General features: G+C 53.9%; 1 protein-coding gene across 2 annotated transcripts in view; it reads left to right on the top strand.

Moving 5' to 3' along the window:
- Nucleotides 1-2,848: 2,848 nt before the first annotated feature.
- PAK4 (p21 (RAC1) activated kinase 4) overlaps nucleotides 2,849-13,198 on the top strand; it is a 45,941-nt gene continuing 35,591 nt past the window's right edge. The window contains exon 1 of one of the 2 annotated variants that reach the window (XM_082438048.1): nucleotides 2,849-3,027. The gene's annotated coding sequence lies outside the window, so the exon portion shown is untranslated. The remainder of the gene's footprint in view (nucleotides 3,028-13,198) is intronic. The other variant, XM_082438045.1, reaches the window with a different exon arrangement.

Below are 13,198 nucleotides of genomic sequence, written 5' to 3'. Positions count from 1 at the left end.
CCCAGGGCCCTGAAATAGAAGGGCCTGATTGCCCATCCTGAGGAAACCCTTGGAGCAGATCTGCCACTGGGCTTGTTCCAGGGCTCTGATCTCTGACTGAGATCCCCAACTAAGTTACAAGAGGGCTTCCCCAAACATGGCTTCTAGAGCCTGATGCCCTGCAATGTGTGCAGGGCATTAAAGAGGCAAAGACTAGATATATGTATATGTGTAAGTGAATCCCTTTGCTGTACACCTGAAACTAACACAACACTGTAAATCAACTATAGTCCAATATCAAATTAAAAATTAAAAAAAAGAGAGAGAGACGGAGGCTGTACCCGGCCATCCTCCCATCACTGTGACTTGAATAAGTGCCATCGTCTCAGCTACTAGACTTGCTTGTTTTGGGGGGGGGGGGGTGAGGTGGCATTGCAGGGTCTTAGCTCCCCGCCCAGGGACCAGGGATCGAACCTGTGTGCCCTGCAGTGGAAGGGCGGAGTCCTAACCTCTGGACCGCCAGGGAAGTCCCAAGACTTGTTTTTTTTTAAAACGGAGACTCAGTAAGGCATAAAGACTTCAAAAGAGCACAAGAACAAGATTGTTTAATGCTGGCAAGGGTACTTTAAAGGGCATATTCCCTCTGAACACTGGCGGGTGTGTGAATTGGATCCCTGCAGCACAACTTGGCAATGTGTGTCCCAGGCCGTGGGGAGGCAGCAGAGGGCAGTTAGCGAGAGCCTTACTTGGGCATCAAAGCTGGGGATGAGCCCAGTGTGTGGTTTCGAGCAAATGAAGTTACTTCTCTAAGCCTCAGTTTCCTCCTCTGTGAAGCAGGGATAATCACAGCCCCTGCTGATTAAATTATGCAACTTAGCACCATGTATAGTACACAGAAATGTTTGAAGCATGGGAACTGTTACTATTATTAAATCTTAAAGATGTACATTTCCTTTGACCCAGCAGTTCCATCTGTGGTAATCTATTCAAAGGAAATAATTAAAGATGTGCACAAATATTTAACTGCTTGGATTTTTGGGGTGGGATAAATTATTTATAATAGCAAAATATTTATCACAGTTTAGATGTTCAACAAGAAAGAGTGGTTCAGACAAATTAGCATTCATTGATAGAATGGCATCTTATGCAGCCATTAAAACAAATGTTCTTGAAGAACATTTAATGAGCTGGAAAGATACTGGTGATACTTATAAACTTGTTTTAAAAAGATACAAAATTCTTTATAAATGTGTTTCCAATTCTGTTTTAAAAGGTAGGTAGGGGGCTTCCCTGGTGGCGCAGTGCTTAAGAATCCACCTGCCAATGCAGGGGACACAGGTTCGAGCACTGGTCCAGGAAGATACCACATGCCGCGAAGCAGCTAGGCCCAGGCGCCACAACTGCTGAGACTGTGCTCTAGAGCCTGCAAGCCACAACTACTGAAGCCCACGCGCCTAGAGCCCGTGCTCTGCAACAATAGAAGCCACGGCAATGAGAAGCCCGCGCACCGCAACAAAGAGTAGCCCCCGCTCGCCGCAACTAGAGAAAGCCTGTGCGCAGCAACGAAGACACAACACAGCCAAAATTTAAAATAAATAAATTTATTTAAAAAATAAATAAAAGGTAGGTAAATACACAGAAAAAAACGACATTATGCAATCACTCATTCATTGCTTCTGCAGATATTAATTAAATGTCTACTATGTGCTAGACACTGTGCTGGGGCAAGGGAGATGCACTAAATATTTAAAAGTACCTCTGAGGAGGTGGATTTACAACTCATCCAACCATCCATTCAACAAATGTTTATTCAACAAATGGGCAAGTACAGTGAACAAAACAGACAAAAATCAATGCTCTCATGGTGCTGACACGACAGCAGGGGAGAGAGCCAAAAAACAGTAACTATGATTATCTAATCATCTAGTATGTTAGAAGGTGATTTGAGCAACAGAAAATAAGAAAAAGCAGACAAGGTAAGGGGTTTAGTAGCACGTGAGAGGGATGTTTGCTGCATTAGTCAGGATGGGCAGGAACAATCCCACTGATAAGATGACATTTGAGTAAAACCCTGAAGGACAGAAGGGAGGTAGCCATGACGATACCTGGGGGAAGAGTCTATTCCAGACAGAAGGAAAAGGCAATGCAATGACCTTGAAGTGGGAGAGCACCTGATTTTTTTTTTTTTTTTTTTTTTTGGGAAGAGCAAACTGGCTGGAGCTCAATGAGTGCAATCACAGAAAAAGATGTCCGAGTTTAGATTACGGGGGCTTTTTTTTTCCCAAAAAATCTTTTACAAATAAATACTAAAAACAAGCAAACAACAAAACAAAAACAAACAAAAATACCTTATAAAAAGATTAAATCAAACTGTGCCTTGATTCCGGGCCAAGTTCCCGGACTCAGACAGACTGACAGACGTCGTCCAAAACTCATTATTTACTTCCTGTGATCCCGAACCAGCTCGTTCGCCCCTCTAAACCTCAGTTTTATCTGTAAAATGGGTATTAACATACAATACGGCTGTTGTGAGTATTCAGCGAGAAATTTCACTTGGCGGGGTGTCTGACACATAGTAAATGCTTACGAACTGTTTCTGGTCATTATTACCATTACTGCCTTCCACCCCCTAACTCCTTTTGAGGGAAGGTGGGAAGCTCTGTTACCAGAGGATATCCATTTTCCCCTTTAAGAATCCAAGTGGGCTGGGAGCCAGCCTCTCCGCACCCTTTCCAAATTTTCCAATCCCTGCTTGGCATTTTCCTCCCGAAGGTCTCCGATTGGACTATCAGCACCAATCAGAGGCTGGAGCGGCGCTGCCCGGAGCCCAGCTCCGCCCCTGAGCGGGCCCTGCCCCCGGCCCAGTCAGCCCCGTTGCTATGGGGACTGGTGGACGGCGAGGGGGGAAAGCCCCGGATGTTCGTTGGGGATTCAACATGGCGGCGGCAGTGGCAGTGGTGGCGGCGGCGCAAGAGAGCTGAGGGCGGCGTGAGGGCGCCGAGTTCCGGGCCGAGCAGCTAGGCCGCGAGCGACTGCGGTGCCGAGCCGGTAGGATAAGCGGTCTGGCCAGGGGATTGGGGTGCGCCGGGCGGTTGTAGAGCGTTTAGGCGAGTAGGGGGCGGGGCCGCTGGGGTCAAAGTTCACTTGTGGAGGGAAGGGTCGCGTCCTGGGGGTCGTGGGTCTACGCTGAGCGGGAGGGAGGGAGGTGTATAGGAGGTCAGAGGTCAAACTAACGAAGGGGGCGTGGCGAAGGGGGCGCAAAATTCGAAATTTGAAGTGGGAATTCGTTGGAGGGGCACGGGGTGAATGTCAAAAAAGGGGGGTCAAATTAATAATTCGATAGAAGGATGTGCCTACGAGGGCCAGAGGTCACAACCGTGGGGGCGGCGGGTTGGAGTTAAGCAGCAGCCAGTGGAGCAATTGTAGGAGATTTAGGTTGGGGGGCATCTTTATGGGATCAAAGGTGGGGCGTGACCAAAGCGAGCAAAAATCATAATCTGATGGCCCGACAGATGATGTTCCCAAGGGTCAAAAGTTAAAACCCAAGTGGGACATATTGCTGGAGAGGAGGGGTAGGACATTCAAGAAAGAAATCAAAGGTGCTTTCTGGTGGGGGAGAAGGAAGCCCCCCTCCCGCAGATAATGAAAAGAATTCCAAGCACTCATAAAGCACTATGTGTCAGACCCTGTTCTAAACGCTTTCCATGTATTTAATCCTGACCACAACCTTATGGGCTTGGTGCCATTATTAAGAGGCTAAGTGATTTGCCCAGGGCCACCTCATGAGTAAGTTTTGCAGCTGAGATTGGAACTCTGGAGTTCTGGGCCCAGAGTTCTATGCTCTGCTGCCTCTCAGATACTCATAATGTTGCTTAATACTTAATGAGGGCTGACACTGTGCTCAGCGCCTGGTCTTATTGTACTACAATCTAGACACACCCACTTTACAGCCACAAAAAGTGAGGCTCAGAGAGCTTCTGCTAAGTGACAGAGGCAGATTCCAGGCTGGATCTGAATGATTCCAGACCTCCTGCCTCTGGTCTCCACACTGTAGATTGCCAGAGGTCTGTTCGTGGAAGCAGGGGGCTGGGCAAGGCTGGGCCTCTCCCTGGGCAGGAACAGATTGTCTGTTTGGCCTCCGTGGAAGGGTGTGATTTGGGAGGAGAGGGTCCCCTGGGCCGATGGGATGGGGTGTTTGTGGGTGGCACGGAGTCCACGTGAGTCTGGCAGGCTCCTGTCTGGGGAGGGTGTTGTTGGGTGGTGCCCTGTACAAAGTTGGGTGTTCTCTGCCCTTAAAACCCCAGCCTCTCCTCACGATCCTCAGTCACTGCCACATCTTTTCTCCCTGCTCTCCCGCATCCCTCCCCGAGGTCCAACCACACTGGCCTGTTTGCTGTTCTTCAACTCTGTAGGCTCATGCCTGCCTCCCGGTCTTTGACCTTCGTGTTCCCTCTGCTTGGAATCTCTTCCCCACTCTGCACCCTCTCACTCACGAGCCACTCACTCACAGCCTGACCAGGACCACCCTGCCCCCAGACAGTGTTTTGTGGTATTTTGGCCATGCTGTGTGGCATGTGGGATGGTTCCCGGACCAGGGATCTAACCCAGACCTCTGCAGTGAAAGCGCTGAATCGTAACCACTAGGCCACCAGGGAACTCCCAGCCGCCCTCCACACACACTCTTTATCTCACTAGTGTTCTCTCCCAGCCCTTCACTAGGTCTTTAACTTATTTATCAACACGCAGTTTATTGTCTGCCTCCCACTAGAATGTGGGCCCCTCACAGGCAGGAATTTCTCCATGTTGTTCTTCCCCTGAATCCCGACTTGAAGCACTGCCTGGTCCACGGAGGGGGCTCGGTTGGTGGTGGTTGAACGTTGGGCATGGTGCTGGGTGCTGGGTCTGCAGCAGTGGACAAGACACACAGAGCCCCTGGCCCCTGAGGGCCCTCAGTGTCCCTTGATGGGAGCGGACACATGGCTACATCTCTACCAGCAGTGACGTGGCCTGCGAGGACATGCTCAGAGGACCAGGAGAGTGCCCAGACCCTGCGCCTGGTACTCTGTCCCTTGGAAAGTCCCCTGGGCAAGCTCTGAAGGATGAGTAGGAGGAATGGGAAAGGGTGCACCAGGCAGAAGAAAAGGCGTGAGTGGGAGGTCAGGGATGCAGAGTTGGGGGCTTGTTGGCAGCATGTAGCCTGTGTGAGACCCCTAGGGTTCCTGGCCTTGGAGGAGGGTGGGCAGTGGAGCAGGGGCAGATGAGTAGCTGCCCTGTGTGTGTGGAGCTCCGAGACACCACTGGGGAGTGGTTCAGAGAGCGGACACTGGAGCAAGGATGCCTGGCTCACATCCGTCACTCACAGGCTGTGTGACCGTGGGCAAGTCGCTTAACTTTTCTGGGCCTCAGTTTCCTCCTCTGCAAAATTGGCATAATGATAGTGACTACTTCATAGAACTGCTGTGAGGATGCAGAGCATAAAATGCTGGCCCAAGGCCTAGCACACAGTAGGTGCTGTGTAAGCACTGGTCTTGAGGCCGCTGCTGCTACTGCTACCTGAGGAGGGCCTCAGAGGTGGTGGCCGGGCCTCTCTCCACCTGCCTCCTGGCTTACTCTGGCAGCTACCCCTCCCCCACCTGGCTCTGGCAGGGTCACTGGGTGGGTACAGGGCCAGGCAGCCCTATGAGGCCAGCCAGCCTCGGGCCCTCACGGCAGCAACTCGCTCAGCATCTCAGGGCTTGGCACAGATAATGGGGGAATGATAGGGCTTTGGCACTAGACACCCACATTCGGGTTCCTGCCCCATCACTTACCAGCCATGGGACCTTGGGCAAGTGATTTCTTATTTGCCAGTTTTGTTCCCGTGATACATTTTAGACTAGGGAAAAAAGTAGAGCTTTCAATGTAGCAAAACACCCACGCTTCCAGTGTCCAGCCTGGGACAGAGCACGCAGTGGGTACAGTTAAAGGCCCCTCTTCTCTGCCCCGCCCTCCTCTCCCGTCCTCCCTCCCAGCGGTAGCCACTGGGCTGGATTTGGTGTCCAACCTTCCTCTGCAGGTTTTCCTACTGTTCCTGCCCTCCGATGGATTCACGAACAATAGAGTAATAGCTCTCAACCCTGGCTACATATTGCAGTCACCTGGAGAGCTTTCAAAAATACTGCTGCCCAGGCCCACCCTAGAGATTCTGGCCTGGTCTGGGGTGGGGCCAGCATCGGCACGTGGTTCTGATGGCCAGCCAGCGTTGCCCACTGTTTTACAGTTTTACGGATCATATAAATGGTACCACAGTAAACAGCCTGCCTCTTCTGCTCTGCGTTAGTTTGGCTTTTTCTCCATGTGGACGTGTGTCGGTCTAGAGCAGGTCATTCGTTTTCCCTTTCTGCGTTTCTTTTTGTATTGGTGACACACAGGAGTTACCGTTCACCTTTCGGTGGCCATTTAGGTGGTTCCCACTGGGACTGTAACGAACAACACTGCAATGAACATTCTAGACATGTTTCCTTGTGTACCACGGCCAGAGTCTCTCTTAGGCATATGTCTCGCAGTGGAAATGCTGGACCTTCCAAATTGCTCCCCTAAGCGTTTGTACCAACGTGCTTCCCAGCAGTGCTTGAGGGTTCCCTTGCCTCCGTGTCCTGCTTCGGGCAAGTCTGCGGCCCTTGCTGAAACAATTTACTCAGCCATGAGGTGGTAGGTTTTATGCCACCTGCCTGCCCCCCTCACCCCAGGCTGGTTGGAAACAGGGGGATGGTTCATGTGACGGGCTTAGCTGGGGCCTGACACCTGCTGAGGCCTCACACCCAGAGGAGAAGGCAGGCTGGGCTTTGACCTTCGCCCTCTAGGGTATCCAGGACAGTGGCTGAAACTTTGACCCAACTCTCCTTGGGGATCATCTCCCAGGACTGACATTTGGGAAGGGAAACGGTACTGACTTAAACCTCCTCAGGAAGGAGGCAAAGAGGAAGGAGATGCAGCTCGGGAAGGGATGGGCAAAGCCTTGATACACTCGTGTGTGTCAGATCACTGGTCCCAGTGGTGACCAACACAGTCCAAGCCCTGCCCTCGTGGGTTACAGGACAGTGAAGGAGACAGACCTGTCCCCAGACAGTGCCGGCCCACAGCGGTTGCGCTGGGATGGGGATGCACGAGTAGAATGGTTGGGGCTGGGATGGGGGGTGCACGGGGACGGTAGGAATCCGGAGGAGGCGTCTGACCCAGCCTGGGGAGCCAGCACAAGGGCTTTCTGGAGAAGGAGACATCTGATTGATGAGAGGGAGCCAGGCCCTGGAAGAGCTGGAAAGAACAGAACAGGTAGTAGGTATGGAAAGTGCAAAGGCCCTGAGGTCCAAAGGAGCTTGGGATGTTCAGGTTCCACCAAGGAAGCCAGCGTGGCAGAGCTGGCAGTGAGGTCAAGGAGGTGGGGAGGTGTGGCAGATACAGCAGGGGGTGACAGGCTGGGGTGAGGAGTGTGGACTTCATTCTGTGTGTAATGGGAGTCATTGGAGGGCCTTAAGCAACATCTGCTTTGCCTTTTATAAAGATTGCTCAGGCTGCCATGTGGGGAGCAGATCAGGGAGGGTGGGGGCCGGGAGACCTGACGGGAGACTGCTGGGATAGTCCAAGCAGAAGAGAGTGGGTAGCATGAGGGTGGCGGTGTTGGAGGAGGGTCCCGTGTGCTGGCCAAGATTGTGAGTCCTTTACCCATATGGACTCATTTGATCTTCACAACAACCTACGAGGTAGGTACTGTTATCAACCCCTTTTTAGAGGTGAGAGAATTGAGACCCAGAGAGATATGTGACCTGCCTAGGGTCACACAGCAGGCAAGTGGCAGAGGCAGGACTGAACTCCAGGCCTTCGGGCTCCAGAGTCACTGCTTGTTGCAGTTGCCCTGCAGTGTTTTGGAAGTGGTCTTGATAAGACAAGGCTACTTCCTGTTCTTCCAGGCTCCTGTTTAGATAGAAACTCTTCGGGGGCCTGTTCAGCCTGGGTGGTTTCTGGGCACTGGGTCCCTACTTCCCTCAGGACCTCCCACAGCCCCCTTCCCTTTCTTGTCCACTGCCTCACCCCTCCTTGTCCTGCTGGCTCACAGTGAGCCAGACTTCCTGGCCAGACGCCGGTCGGGGTGTCCCCAGCAGCTGTTTCTCCCATCACCCAAGCCGGGCGGCCACAGATGCTGCCAGCAGGAAGCAGTCTCCTTCCAAGTCACAGCCAGGGAAATGGGACCCTTCCCGGCCCAGCCACCCATCCGGGGCTGGGGCTTATTGTCTGCCAGCTGCCTTGGCCCACAGGAACGCTGGTGGAGGGGGGCAGGGAGCGTCAGAAGGGGAGCTTTCCCAGGTCCCAGGGGAGCCAGCTACGGCAGATGTGTCAGAAGCCACCACTCACTGCAGCCTGTCTCACAGGACCCTCTGGTCCTGCCCAATGGCACCTTCCCTGCCAGGGCCACACATTCCGCTCACACGTCCCTCAGCCCGACCCCCTACTGGAAGAGCCAGAGCGTCCCCGGGCCTCACCTTCCTCACCTGTTAAATGGGCTATCGGGAGGATTGGAGGCGACCGTGCTGTCGAGTGCTTAGCACATTACCTGGTATATAGTAAGCTCATGGTACGTGTTCCCCTCTGGGCTGCAGCCTCCTCTTCGCCTGCTCCCAGCCCCTCGTGATTCTGTGCTAGCCGCCAGCTCCCTGAGTGCCAGGCGCCAGATGTGTGCTTTATGAGCATCCCGCCGTGGCTCGGCCTGGAGCCCTGAGGAGGAGGTGCTATTAACCTCATTTCTCTTTTCCTGCATTTTAATTTTAAGAAGGCCCATTTTTGCCCTGTCTGCATGTATTCCTATTTGCAGTTGAGAAACCACGCACAGCGCAGAAGGGTATACAGCGATAAAGTCTCTTTCCCACCCCAATGGTCGGGCCCCTTCCCAGAGACAGCATTGTTCCCGGTTTCTTTTCTTTCTTGGGTGTTTGTTCCTGCACATGTTCTCCCCCGCTTTTGTTTTTGCTCACATGGAGCCGACTTCCCATGTTTGTATTCTGTCCTGCCCCTTGCATTTTTCACTCTTAAGTTCTGTGTCAGGATGTAGAGGGCTTCCTCGTGCTTTCTGTGGCTGTGTGAGGTTCCATGGCATGGTGTCCCTCCCCACGCGTGTGAGCTGTGGGCACACCTCTGGAGGTGCTCGGGGGTCTGAGATGTGTGCCCCGGTAGCTCTGCTGGCAGTGTCCCGGTCTGCCTGAGAGCATGCTCCTGTTTGCACCCCACTCCCAGAGTCTGGTGGCGCCAGGGTCTCCTCGCGTTCTCACCATGTGGATGGGTGTTACCTGATACTTTTTGACCTCTGCCAATCAGGCAGGTGCCAAGTGGTCCTTATTGTGGTTCTGATTTTTGAAAAATTATTCTTGTTATTTATTTTATTTTAATTTTGGCCGTACCACACAGCATGTGGGATCTCAGTTCCCCGACCATGGCCCCTGCAGTGGAAGCTCAGAGTCTTAATCACTGGACCACCAGGGAAGTCCCCTGATTTTAATATGAGTAAAGGGGAGCATCTTTGTGTTTGTTGAAAGCCATCTGGACTTCCTTTCCTGTCTATTTGTGATATTTTTGCTTTCCCTAAAAAGAGGAAACTGAGGCATAGGCTGGAAACCCCACAGCGAGTGAGTGGCAGATTTGGGACTCAAATCCAGGCCTGCCTGGCTCCAATCTGGAGCTCTTAACCTGTTGGATGCAGTGGAGATTGAGGGCATAGACTCTGGAGCCAACTTTGCCACTCTTAGCTGTGTGATCCCAGGCAAGTCAGTTCACCTCTCTGTGCCTCCACGTCCTCATCTATAAAATGGGGATGATAATGATACCTCCTTTATAGGGTTGTTTTGAGGATATAAATGCATACTCATCAGACAGAATGCATAGTAAGTGTTCAAAGATGGATAGCTGCTAGTATTAGTACTCATAGTATTACTCTATATTATTAGTATTAGCAGGCACTGTTTTGTGTGTTTTGAGTGAACGAACTTATCACATCCTCCTAGCAACCCCAAGATGTAGATGTTCTTGTTTTTTTGGTGGTTGTTGTTTTTTGTTAGCGGCATGTGGGATCTTAGTTCCCGGGCCCCCTGCAGTGGAAGCCCAGAGTCTTACCCACTGGACCACCAGGGAAGTCCTATATGTAGATGTTCTTATTATCCCTCTTTTAAGGGGAGGAAATGGAGAACCTGGGAGACCAGCCTGGTGTCAGAGCCAGCAGGGCTGGGGTTTGGCCCCGGGCTCCCTCTGCCACCCGCTAACTGAGCGGAGGGATTAGAAAGCTCCTCCCTTCCCAGCCGGCTGCAGCGGAGCTCTGGAGGGCACACCTTGGCAGGTGGGGACGCCGGGCAGGGGCCCCACATAGAGAGCCTCCCTCCTGGGCCCTCTGCTCCCGCCCCGGCGCCCCAGCCCGGCCCTGGAAACTCCTGATAAAGCGGCATTGTGTGGCAGTTTCGGCTTGCTTCCCCTGGCGGCTTTCGGCCACTCCCACACATGGGGAAGCCGCCTCGGCCTCCTCCCCCTCCCCCGCCCCTCCTGCCAGCCCTCCACGCAAGTGCTGGGAATGGGGAGGAAGTAGGGCATTGCGGGAGGGCTGGGCTCCTACCGTCCCCCAGGTGAGGACAACCCCGCAAGTCCTGTGCGCACGCATGCGCGCTCTTTCTCTCGCTTTCTTTCTCCCTAGGGACCCCGCCTCTGCTGCCTACAGCCACCTCCCCAGCTCCCTTCTCCCTCCCTCCAAATCTGGCCCCGGATTATTTGTACATTTATGTACCTTGATAATTCCACCTCTTTAAACGTTCCACAGTAGTGAAGGGTAACATGCCTATAGAAAAGTGAATGAGTGCCCATGTCAGTTTAACAGGTAATTAATTATAAGGTGAGCAGCATTTCACCACACCTGGGCGAAGACTGCGAACACAGCACCCCAGGAGCCTCCCACGCCCTCTTGACCACAACCCCAGTAGAGGCCACCTCCCTGACCTTGGGGGTCACCAGGCCCCCGCTTTTCCAGAGGTTTTACCAGGTGTGCATCCTGAGTTATAGCCTGCCGCCTCGCCTGCCCGGGGACTCCACATAAATGGACTCCTGCAGCACATCCTCGTGTGGGTCTGTCCTCCCTCATCCGTGGTCTGTGAGGCACAGCCATGTGGTTGTGGGTGTGGGTGGTTCGTTCGCCCTCGTTGCTGGGCAGCCTTCTAACCATAACTTACTTCTCCGCCCCTGCTGCGCGGGGGTGACCGTGCTCTTTGAACGCATCTGCTGGGGCCTGTGTGCACGCACTTCTCCAGGGATCACGTCCGGGCTGCGGTGCTCAGCTCAGAGGGTCGCGTCTCACCCGCTTAGCAGAGCCCGCCGCGCAGCTGTCCAGAGCGGCCGTGACTGCGCGCCCGCCCGGCAGCGGCTGCTCCTCCCCTGCGCTGGGTCTCTCAGACTTCGTAACCGACCTTGGAACACTTTATATTCTCTTCTCCTACGGAAGTGACATGTGTGCTTCCTATTGCCGAGGCGAGTCCTCTTGTCCTTTTCTCCTCCCCGCGTTCCTCTCCATGCCAGCTCTTACCCATCCCACCTGTGGGAGTCAAGTGCTTACTCGTTGGTAAGCCCTGTGCTGGGGCCCCGGGCTCCAGGACCCGGAGGTGAACACAGCAGGCTCCCTCGCTGGGCTCAGTCTGGCAGGCGACCCAGACCTTGACCAAAGAGTGACACGGAGACAGGTAAAGTAGACCAGACTCCCAAGCCCCATCTTCTCCCAGCACCCCTGCCTCGTTCACGGGCACCCCACCCGTCCTCTCGATGGGGCCGGGAATCTGGCGTCATCCTGGCTCCCCTTGTCCTCGTCCTCCACATCCACGACGTCGAGAAAGCCAGCTGTTCTGCCTTCAAATTAGAACCTGGCGCCTCCCACTCCTTGTTGTCACCGCCTGGTTCTAGCCACCCTCCCCTCCTGCCTGGACCGTGCTGGCAGCCTCCTCGCTCCCCCGCTGCCCCCACAGTCTGTCCCCATGCCCAGCCAGGGGCTCCCTGCCCTGCTGGGCGCCCTCCCGTGGCTTCATCTCTTTTGGGAAACGCCTCCAAGGCCCCGCAAGATCCTGGCCCAGGTTCCCTGCTCGCCTTCACTCCTCTCCTGCCGCCCAATTCCTGGAACATTCCAGGCTGGTCCTGCCTCAGGCCCTCTGTTCATGCTTCTCCCATGTGTTTGCAGCACCTCGCATCCCTGCATCCAGGCAGATCTCCCTGACTCCCGTCTACAGTAGCGCCGTCACTCTCTCTCCCCACCTTCCCCTGCTTGGTTCTCCGGGTCCACTCGGCATCACTGCTGTTCCCTTATGACTGTGGGCGTGTGGGTTAGTGTCCTCTCAGCCCGCCCCCCGCCCCGCCCCGAATAACTTAGCTTCATGGCGGTGGGGGGGGGGATTCTTGCGTCCCTTGTTGTGTCTCAGGGCTTGGCTTGTAGTCGTCGCTCAATAAACACTGGTGGGCGGAATGAATGAACAAGCCGTAATAAGCGGAGAGTGTCACTGCCAGAGTGTGTGATGTGGGGGGGGTGTGCTTCCCCCACCCGCCCGCCCCGCCCCCAACGTGAGAATTACAGGGCAGGCTTTCCTAAGGAGGAATTGCCGCATGAAGGATGGACTCAGGGAGGAGGAGGGTGAACAGCAGGGAGCTGCCTGTGCGGAGGTCCCAGGCGGGAGAGCGCAGGGCGCCTTCCAGGAGTCAAAGGAAGACTGGCGTTCTCCCACTGCTCTGGATTCCAATCTTGACAGCCATGCGGGCCTCTTCATGTCTCAGTTTCTTCCTCTAGAACTGAGGCTCCTCTGGGTGTCCTAGGGCATGTGTAAAGTTCTGCTCCTAACATACTTATCCTAGTGCCTGGCATAGAAATATGAAGGTGATTGGTTTATTACCTTTTTTTCCAACAAATACTCTGGAGTTCCTGGCCCTTTGTGGCCTCCAGGGATACTGTGGTAGATAAACAGACCCAGTTGCTACCCAGATGGAGCCTATCTCTTGGACTCTCAACCTTCTGGCCACACCCCCGACCTCCCAGCTCAGAGGCAGGAGAAGGCCTGAAAAGACCTTGGGCCTGGGGAGTCCTTATTCCTGAGGCTGATTAATAGGGAGAACTAATCGCGGGTTTGCACATGCCAGGCCCAGTGCCCGCACACAACTCCCATGCTGTTTCTACTCAGTCCTT

Source organism: Balaenoptera physalus, assembly GCF_965194825.1.
Source record: "Balaenoptera physalus genome assembly, chromosome: 19".
In the NCBI taxonomy this organism is placed as follows: Eukaryota; Metazoa; Chordata; class Mammalia; order Artiodactyla; family Balaenopteridae; genus Balaenoptera; species Balaenoptera physalus.
This window is presented reverse-complemented; position numbering and strand designations above follow the sequence as displayed.